Raw genomic sequence first — 10,591 nt, 5'->3', positions numbered from 1 at the left:
TCTAAGGCTTCACACCAGATGCCTGAGATGGATGAGAGAAGCTAGGCGGGGTCGGGTGCACACCTGGGACAGGTGCACGCAGCAGCGGCATTGTGCATCAAGGCGATGCATCAAGGTGCACCCAACACACCCTAAGGCCATATTGGGTGCGCAACCAATGCCCGTGCCAAGTACGTGCACTTGGGCGCATGTTAGGGGTGCGCACCTTGGCAAGGTGTGCGCACTGAGGTTCCCAACCTGGTGCACACCCCAGCCAAGGTGTGTGCAACAAGATGTGCACTCGAGGAAAAGTGGGCATAGTTCAAGCAGTGAATCGAGCAATTAACCCATCTTTCGTCTTCGTGTGCAATAGAGGTGTGCACCTTGGAGCACACTTTGGAGCGCTCCTTGGTGCACACCAATGTTGCGCACCTTAGAGTGCACCATGGTACATACCTTTGGTGCACACCAAGGTGGGCATCGAGGTGCGCACCTTTGATGCACTGCGTTAAAAAATTTCTACAAAAGGCAAAAAAAATTGAGATTATAGAATTTCCCACTTGAGAAATAGTCAAAAAAAATATTGAAGAAAATGCAGGTGCCAAGGTGTGTGCGCCCGGGTACCCGCCTTGGTGCGCAACCCATCCAAGGTGTGTGCACCAAGGTGCCCACCCTGGTGAAGGTGCACACAAGGTGTGCACTTGGGGCAAATCGGTGAATCAACGGTTCCTCTCATGCTAATTTGAATTACTATCGCATCGCGGATCATCGGTAGGGTAAAACTAACCTATCTCATGATGGTCTAAACCTAGCTCACGTTCCCTATTGGTGGGTGAAGAATCCAACACTTGGTGAATTCTATTTCACAATGATAAGAAGAGTCAACATCGAAGGATCAAAAGAAACATCGCTATCAACACTTGGCTGCCATAAGCCTGTTATCCCTATGGTAACGTTTCTGACACCTCTAGCTTCAAATACCAAAAGTCTAAAGGATCGATAAGCCACGCTTTCATGGTTTATATTCGTACTTAAAAACAAAATTAAATGAGCTTTTTCCCTTTTGTTCCACACAAGATTTTTGTTCTCGTTGAGCTCATCTTAGGACACCTGCGTTATCTTTTAACAGATGTGCCGCCCCGGCCAAACTTCCCACCAGACAATGTCTTCCGCCCGGATCGATGTGCCTAGATGCACCTTAAGGCCAAAAACAGGGGCATTTCCCTGTCTCTACCTCACGAAATAAGTAAAATAATGTTAAAAGTAGTGGTATTTAACTTGCGCTGAGATGGTTCCCACTTATTCTACACCTCTCAAGTCATATCACAAAGTCGGACTAGAGTCAAGCTCAATAGGGTCTTCTTTCCCTGCTGATTTCACCAAGCCCATTCCCTTGGCTGTGGTTTTGCTAGATAGTAGATAGGGACAGTGATAATGTAGTTAATCTATTCATGTGCATCACTAATTAGATGACAAGGCATTTGGCTACCTTAAGAGAGTCATAGTTATTCCTTCCATTTACCCACACTTGGTTGAATTTCTTCACTTTGACATTCAGAGCACTGGGCAAAAATCACATTGCGTTAGCATCTACAGGGACCATCACAATGGTTTGTTTTAATTAAACAGTTGAATTCCCCTTGTCTATACCAGTTCTAAGTTAGTTGTTCACCACCTAGGAAAAGCCCCTCAAAGGGAGTGCCCTGCGTCTGTCGCCTGATCGACACACGACAACCCGCCCTCACCATGGTAGCAGCTCAGGTAGGTTGCCAATAGTCCATGGCTTCAGGGCACAGACCCCTAGGCCCAACCCTTAGATCCAATCCTTTTCCCAAAGTTACGGATCCATTTTGCCAACTTCCCTTACCTACATTGTTCTATTGACCAGAGGTTGTTCACCTTGGAGACCTAATGCGGTTATGAGTATGATCGAGCATGAATGGTAATCGGTCCTCTAGATTTTCAAGGGCCATTGAATGTGCACCAGACACCATGGGACTTGTAGTTTTCTTCTAGCCGCTAGACCCTATCTCCAGTTAAACTGATTTCAGGGTGGGCAGGCTGTTAAAAAGAAAAGATATCGCTTCCTGGGGCCCTCACAGATGTCTCCTGATTTCCTAACATTGTTGTCTGCCGCCACGTCCCGATTCAGGAATATTAACCTGATTCCCTTTCAATGATCACACAAAGTGCACCCTTGAAATAGGGCTCCCCCATCTCTTAGGATTGACTAACCCATGTCCAAGTGTTGTTCACATGGAACCTTTCCCCACTTTAGTCTTCAAAGTTCTCATTTGAATATTTTCTACTACCACCAAGATCTACACTGGGGGTCGGTCCACCTAGGCTCACACCCAAGGTTTCACAACAAACCCCGCGTCCTCCTACTCATCGGAGCCTGGCACTTGCTCTGATGACCGAGTATAGGTTGCGTGCTTCAGCACCATCCATTTTTAGGGCTAGTTGATTCAGCAGGTGAGTTGTTACACACTCCTTAGTGGATTTTGACTTCCATGACCACCATCCTATTGTCTTAATCAACCAACACCCTTTATGGGATCTAGGTTAATGTGAAATATGGCACCGTAACTCAGCTTTTAGTTCATCCTGCATCACTAGTTTTGCTTACCAAAAATAGCCCACTTGGAGCTCGCGATTCCGTGGTGTCGCTCAATGGAGCAGCCCCACTGCGTTGGCTATTTAAAGTTTGAGAATAGGTCAAGGGTGTTACACCCTCGATGCCTCTAGTCATTTGATTTACCCAATAAAACTCGCACATGAGCTCTAGCTATCCCAAGGGAAATTTTGAAGGAAACCAACTACTAGATGGTTTGATTAGTCTTTCACCCCTATACCCAGGTTAGACAAATGATTTGCACGTCAGTATCATTGCATGCCTCCACCATAGTTTCCTTTGGCTTCGCCCTTCTCAGGAATAGTTCACCATCTTTTGGGTCCTAATAGGTGTGCTCACACTCAAACCCTTCACAGAAGATCAAGGTCGGTCAGTAGTGCACCCCTCGAGAGGGGATCTTGCCAGTCAGCTTCCTTTTGCCTCATGGGTTTCCCAACCCACCAACTTGCACACATGTTAGACTCCTTGGTTTGTGTTTCAAGATGGGTCAGATGGAAAGCCATGATGGAGGTACAGTGTGACCATAAGGTCATTCTTGTGCCACAGCAACAACTCAGGCTAGCACGCCCCCTGATCTGAGCGGTGGACCAACTGATGTCATTTCGCATCCGCCCGGGGCGCATCCTCAACCCCCATCCGCTTCCCTCCTAGAAATTTAAAGCACTCTTTAACTCTCTTTTCAAAGTCCATTTCATCTTTCCCTTGGGTTACTTGTTCTTTATCGGTCTCTCGCCCGTATTTAGCCTTAGATGGAATTTACCACCTGATTAGGGCTGCATTCCCAAACACCCTGACTCACCGACAACGCCTCATCGTGCGGTAGGGTCCAGGCCCAATGGGGCTCTCATCCTCTCTGGCACACCCTTCTAGGGGACTTGGGTAGAAATCACATTGCGTTAGTATCCATAGGGACCATCACAATGCTTTGTTTTAATTAAATAGTGGAATTCCCCTTGTCTATACCAGTTCTAAGTCAGTTGTTCACCGCCTAGGAAAAGCCCCCCAAAGGGGTTGCCCTGTGTCTGTCACCCGATCAACATGTGATAGCCCACCCTCACCATGGTAGTTGCTCAGGCAAGATGCCAATAGTCCATGGCTTTAGGGCACAAACCCCCAAACCCAACCCTTAGAGCCAATCCTTTTCCCAAAGTTACGGATCCATTTTGTTGACTTCCCTTACCTACATTGTTCTATTGACCAGAGGTTATTCACCTTGGAAATGTGATGTGGTTATGAGTATGATCGGGCATGAATGGTACTCGGTCCTCTAGATTTTCAAGGGTCACCAAAGGTGCACCAGACACTGTGGGACGTGCAGTGCTCTTCTGGCCACTGGACCCTATCTCTGGTTGAATTAATTTCAGGGTGGGTAGGCTGTTAAAAAGAAAAAATAACTCTTCCCAGGGCCCCCGCCGATCTCCAAATTTCCTAACGTTGTCATCTGCCACCATGTCCCGGTTCAAGAATATTAACCCGATTCCCTTTCAATTATCACACAAAGTGTACCCTTGAAATAGGGCTTCCCCATCTCTCAGGATCGACTAACCCATGTCTAAGTGTTGTTCACATGGAACCTTTCCCAACTTCAGTCTTCAAAGTTCTCATTTGAATATTTGCTACTACCACCAAGATCTGCACTGGGGGTCGGTCCACCCAGGCTCATACCCAAGGTTTCACGACAACCCCCACACCCCCCTACTCATCGAAGCTTGGCACTTGCACCAATGACCGAGTATAGGTTGTACGCTTCAGCGCCATCCATTTTCAGGGCTAGTTGATTTGACAGGTGAGTTGTTACACACTCCTTAGTGGATTTTGACTTCCATGACCACCATCCTGTTGTCTTAATCAACCAACAATCTTTGTGGGATCTAGGTTAATGCACAATTTGGCACCATAACTTGACTTTCAGTTCATCCCGCATCACCATATCTGCTTACCAAAAATGGACCACTTGGAGCTTGTGATTTTGTGGCATGGCTGAATGGAGCAGCCACGATGCCTTAGCTATTTAAAGCTTGAGAATAGGTCGAGGGTGTTACGCCCCTAATGCCTCTAATCATTTGATTTACCCGATAAAACTCGCACATGATCTCTAGCTATCCTGAGGGAAATTTTGAAGGAAACCAACTACTAGATGGTTTGATTAGTCTTTTGCCCCTATACCTAAGTCAGGCAAATGATTTTCTCGTTAGTATTGCTATAGGCCTCCACTTGAGTTTCCTCTGGCTTCGCCCTACTCAGGCATAGTTCACCATCTTTCAGGTCCCAACAGGTGTGCTTGCACTCGAACCCTTTATAGAAGATCAGGGTCGGTCAGTGGTGCACCCCTTGAGAGGGGATCTCACCAGTCAGCTTCCTTTCACCTCATGGGTTTCCCAACCTGCCGACTCGCACACATGTTAGACTCCTTGGTTCATGTTTCAAGATGGGTCAGAGGGAAAGCTTGCTTGCCAACATTAGGAGTGTGCAATTTCCCAAGGGCCCACCCCGGTAGGCTCATGCTTTTCTCCTTGACCACCATGACAGAGGTACAATGTGACCATAAGGTTGTGCTTGTGCTGCCACAACAGCCCCAGCTGGCATGCCCCCTAATCTGAGTGACGGACTAGCTGATGTCGTTCTGCATTCGACCATGGTGCATCGTCGGCCTCCATCTTCTTCCCTCTTGGCAATTTCAAGAACTCTTTAACTCTCTTTTCAAAGTCCTTTTCATCTTTCCTTCATGTTATTTGTTCGCTATCGGTCTCTCACCCGTATTTAGCCTTAGATGGAATTTACCACCTGATTAGGGCTACATTCCCAAACACCTTAACTCACTGACAACACCTCATCATGTGGCAGGCTCCAGGCCCGACGGGGCTCTCATCCTCTCTGGCACACCCTTCTAGGTGACTTGGGCAGAAATCACATTGCATCAACATCCACAGGGACCATTGCAATGCTTTGTTTTAATTAAACAATTGAATTTCCCTTGTCTATACCAGTTCTGAGTCAGCTATTCATCACCTAGGAAAAGCCCCCTGAAGGGAGTGCCCTACATCCATCGCTCGATCGATGTGCGATAGCCTGCCCTCACCATGGTAGCGACTCGGGCAGGCTACCAATAGTCCATGACTTCAAGGCGCAGACCTCCAGACCTAGCCCTTAGAGCCAATCCTTTTCCCAAAGTTACAGATCCATTTTACCGACTTCCCTTACCTACGTTGTTCTATTGATCAGAGGCTATTCACCTTGGAGACCTAATGCGGTTATGAGTATGATTGGGCATGAACGGTACTCGGTCCTCTAGATTTTCAAAGGCCATTGAAGGTACACCAGACACCGCGGGACGTGCAGTGCTCTTCCAACCGCTGGACCCTATCTTCAGTTGAACTGATTTCAAGGTGGCCAGGCTATTAAAAAGAAAAGATAACTCTTCCTGGGGCCCCCGCCAATGTCTCTAGATTTCCTAACTTTTTTGTCCACCACCACGTGCCAGTTCAGGAATATTAACCTGATTCCCTTACGATGATCATGCAAAGTGCACCCTTGAAACAAGGCTTCCCCATCTCTTAGGATTGACTAACCGATGTCCAAGTGTTGTTCACATGGAACCTTTCCCCACTTCAGTCTTCAAAGTTCTCATTTGAATATTTGCTACTACCACCAAGATTTGCACCAGGGGCCGGTCCACCAGGCTCACACCCAAAGTTTCGTGACAACCCCCGCATCCTCCTACTCATCGGAGCCTAGCACTTGCCCCGACAACCGAGTATAGGTTACGTGCTTTAGTGCCATCCATTTTCAGGGCTAGTTGATTTGGTAGGTGAGTTGTTACACACTCCTTAGCAGATTTAGACTTCCATGACCACCATCTTGTTGTCTTAATCAACCAACACCCTTTGTGGAATCTGCGTTAATGCACAATTTATCACCGTAACTTGGCTTTCAGTTCATCCCGCATCGCTAGTTTTGCTTACCAAAAATGGCTCACTTGGAGATCATGATTCCATGGCATGGCTCAATGGAGCAGCCATGCCAGCTTAGCTATTTAAAGTTTGAGAATAGGTCGAGGGTGTTATGGTCCTGATGCCTCTATTCATTTGATTTACCTGATAAAACTTGCACATGAGCTCTAGCTATCTTGAGGGAAATTTCAAAGGAAACCAATTACTAGATGGCTCAATTAGTCTTTCTCCCCTATACCCAAGTCAGATGAACAATTTGCACGTCAGTATCACTGCAGGCCTCCACCATAGTTTCCTCTCACTTCACCCTGCTCAGGCATAGTTCACCATCTTTCGGGTCCCAACAGGTGTGCTCACACTTGAACCCTTCACAGAAGATCAAGGTCAGTCGGTGGTGCACCCCTCGAGAGGGGATCTTGCCAGTCAGCTCCATTTTACCTCATAGTTTGCCCAACCCGCCGACTCGCAGACATGTTAGACTCCTTAGTTCATATTTCAAGACAGGTCGGATGGAAAGCCTGCTTGCAAGTGCCACAAGCATGCAGGTGACTAAGGGCCCGCCCTGGTAGGAGTGTGCTTTTCTCCTCGACCACCATGATAGAGGTACAGTGCAGGGACGTAGTCAACATGAGATGATGACTCATGCTTACTAGGAATTCCTCATTGAAGATTAATAATTGCAATGGTCTATCCCCATCATGATGCAATTTGGCAAGATTTCCCAAACCTTTTGGGCTAGGGAGAAAAAATTGTTGGTTACATCAGTGTAGTGCGCGCGTGTCCCAAAACATCTAAGGGCATCACAAACCTATTATTGCTTCAAACTTGCATGGCCTAGGAGGCCATAGTCCCTCTAAGAATCTGGCCATGATGGGGAACCTCCACGTAGCTAGTTATCAGGTTGAGGTCCTGTTCGTTAATGAAATTAACTAGAAAAATTGCTCCACCAACTAAGAATGGCCATGGACCACCACCCATAGAATCAAGAAAGAGCTCTCAATCTATCAATCCTTACTATGTCGGGATCTAGTAAGTTTCTCCATGTTGAGTCAAATTAAGCCGTAGGCTCCACTCCTGGTGGTGCCCTTTCGTCAATTCCTGTAAGTTTTGGCCTTGCAACCATACTCCCCCAGAACCCAAACACTCTGATTTCTCAAAAGGTGTTGGTGGAGTCCTTACAATAACATCCGTCGATCCCTGGTCGACATCGTTTATGGTTGAGACTAGGAGGGTATCTAATCATCTTTGAGTCCCCAACTTTCATTCTTGATTAATGAAAACATCCTTGGCAAATGCTTTCACAGTGGTTCGTCTTCCATAATTCGAAGAATTTCACCTCTAACAATGAAATACAAATTCCCTCAACAGTCCCTATTAATCATTACTCTGGTCCCAAAGGACAATGGAAAAGGACCAGATTGTTATTGCGTTATTCCATGCTAATATATTCAAAGCGTAGGATTTCTTTGAGCACTCTAATTTTTTCAAAGTAACAGCTCTGGAACCGTGACCCACCCAATTAAGGCTAGGAACACGCCTCTGGCAGAAGGGACATAAGGGCTAGCACACACCAAGTAGGCGGACCAACTGTGATGACCCAAGGTCCAACTACAAGCTTTTTAACTGCAATAACTTAAATATATGCTATTGGAGTTGGAATTATCATGGCTGCTAGCACCAGACTTACCATCCAATGGATCCTCGCTAAGGTATTTAGATTTTACTAATTCCAATTACCATACTCAATGAGCCCAGTATTGTTATTTATTATCACTACCTCCCCGTGTTAAGATTAGGTAATTTGCGCACTTGTTGCCTTCCTTGGATGTGGTAGAAGTTTCTTAGGCTCCCTCTTTGAAATTGAATCCTTATTCTCCATCACCCATCACCACCATGGGAGGCCTCTATCCTACCATCAAAAGTTGATAGGGCAGAAATTTGAATGATGCGTTGCTGGCACAAAGGCTATGTTGTCCGTCGAGTTATCATGAATCACCGAAGTAGCGGGTGAGCCCACACTAGCCTTTTATAAATGCTTCCAACCATGAGTGGGCCACCGCGATCCTCTGGCAAAGATCGCGAGGCATACCTTCCCTCATGGGAAACCAAAATTAGAAAGCATACGGCCCATTCTTGCAATCGAATGAAAACCCACCCGCATCCCGAAGTCGACTAAGGATGAAGATGCAAGAACTGAGAAGTGTTCTTCTCAAGACCCAGAGTGAGGAAAGAATGAATCTAGGCTGAAGATGGATGACAGGGAGCTTTGGTTCAGAGGAACTTTGGAAGAACATCCTGTATAGAGTCCTTTACCCTCGGTCTTAAAGCCTAACCAACTCATGAATGGCAGATCTGTGCGGAATGTGTCATACACATGGCCACCTCAATTGTAAGGCCACTCAAAGACATCCATTTCCCAGGCTTATTCCCCTAAACACTTGAGTGGTGCATGCCACACAGAAAATCAAACCTCCACCACATAGAACAATTTCCAGTCGCCCAGCTCTCTCACCAAGCGCCAATGAAGAACATTGCGTTGGAAGGAAAAGATATCTACAAGTCGGAACATGGTGTAAAGGAGCTCCAATTCACAAGCATCTGGGAATAACATCCCATATGGAACCCTTTACCCAAAAACTCCAAGATGACCCTGCTCACAATGCGTCTATCTAAACAGGTGACACTATGCACACAACCACCTCAATTATAAGGCCACTTAGAGACATCCATTTCCCAGGTACATGCCCCCTACACATAGGTTGTGGTGCAACCCGCATAGATGAGAACATCTCAACCGATGCACAAATCATTCCCTTCTGAGCGTGACTTGGGTAACCATCCATCTTGACCACTGTGACCCTCTCGATGGGGAATAGGACCCTCCATGGGCCGGAGTATGATGAAAAGGGGCCTTGGTTCACAAGAGCATAGGAATAACATCTCGTATGGAACCCTTTACCCGAAAACCATTGAACCATCTATTCTCATGATAAAAATTCCATGAGAGAGTGTACCGTGCACGCGACTGATTAAAGCCACTCACATAGATCCATTTCCTAGGCATATGCCCCCTATGCACTTTTGGTGATGCACACTGCACAAAACAATCCCTTCTTGACCATCTTGAACAATTCCACTCTCAAAGGAAGGCCTCAGACTTAATTGCAAATGACAAGCAGCTTGATGAGGCATGAAGCACCCACGAGAACCAGAGGATGATGATGCGGAGTCTTAGTTCATAGGAGCTTAGGAAGAACATCCCATACAAAACCCTTTACTCAAAAACCTCTAAACCACACATGCTCATGATAGTCATACCGCAAGAGAATGCATCGTGCATGTGACCGAGTAAGGGCACTCAGAGACATCTATTTCCCAAGTATATGCCCCCTATGCACTTTTGGTGGTGCACCTCACACAAACAGTCCTAGCTTGACCCCATAAATAATTTTTTGGCTCGAAGAGGGACCGCCCTATTGTCGAAGATGAAGAAGCAACCATCAGTGCAATCGTAGCACACTTTTGTGCAACCACCCAAACAACACTTCTCTACCCTCTATCAAAACACTCAGCATTGTTGCTCTCCAAGGTGAGCTTATCCTCGTAGACAATTCCTCTCTTATCCAAGCATGTTTGTGTGATCGATTTTCGAAAGGAAACCTCCATGGGATATGGAAAAGACTCGAGAAGAGAGCTCATGGGAGAGAGAAGCCAAGGAGACCATGAGAGTGCTGAGAGTGGGACAACGCTAACTAGGTGGGAGGATCGTAAGCATATAAATGGAGATATAAATCTAATTGCAACAAAAGAATGTGCTAAAGATTGAGAATAATGGCACAAATGCTACTAACATGCACTTCGGGATTAATGCATCACCGAAAGACAACTGCCAAACATCAAAAGAGTTGCAATGCTCTGCAGCCTACGTGCAAGGCGGTCGTACACCGGGTAAGGGAGTGAGACCCCCAAACATAGCTAGGCGAGGCGCTTACTCTACTCTTTAATATCTCATTAATACCACTGAGGA

General features: G+C 46.4%; 1 non-coding gene across 1 annotated transcript; it reads right to left on the bottom strand.

Moving 5' to 3' along the window:
- Nucleotides 1–356: 356 nt before the first annotated feature.
- On the bottom strand, nt 357–3,615 carry LOC131873886 (28S ribosomal RNA). Its single transcript, XR_009371769.1, has one exon. It is a non-coding gene; the product is annotated as a 28S ribosomal RNA (ribosomal RNA).
- Between the last annotated feature and the right edge of the window lie 6,976 nt (nt 3,616–10,591).

The sequence above is a fragment of the Cryptomeria japonica genome, chromosome 2, assembly GCF_030272615.1.
Source record: "Cryptomeria japonica chromosome 2, Sugi_1.0, whole genome shotgun sequence".
Classification (NCBI taxonomy): Eukaryota; Viridiplantae; Streptophyta; class Pinopsida; order Cupressales; family Cupressaceae; genus Cryptomeria; species Cryptomeria japonica.
Note: the sequence above shows the minus strand (reverse complement) of the source record. Positions and strands in the feature narration are given on the sequence as shown.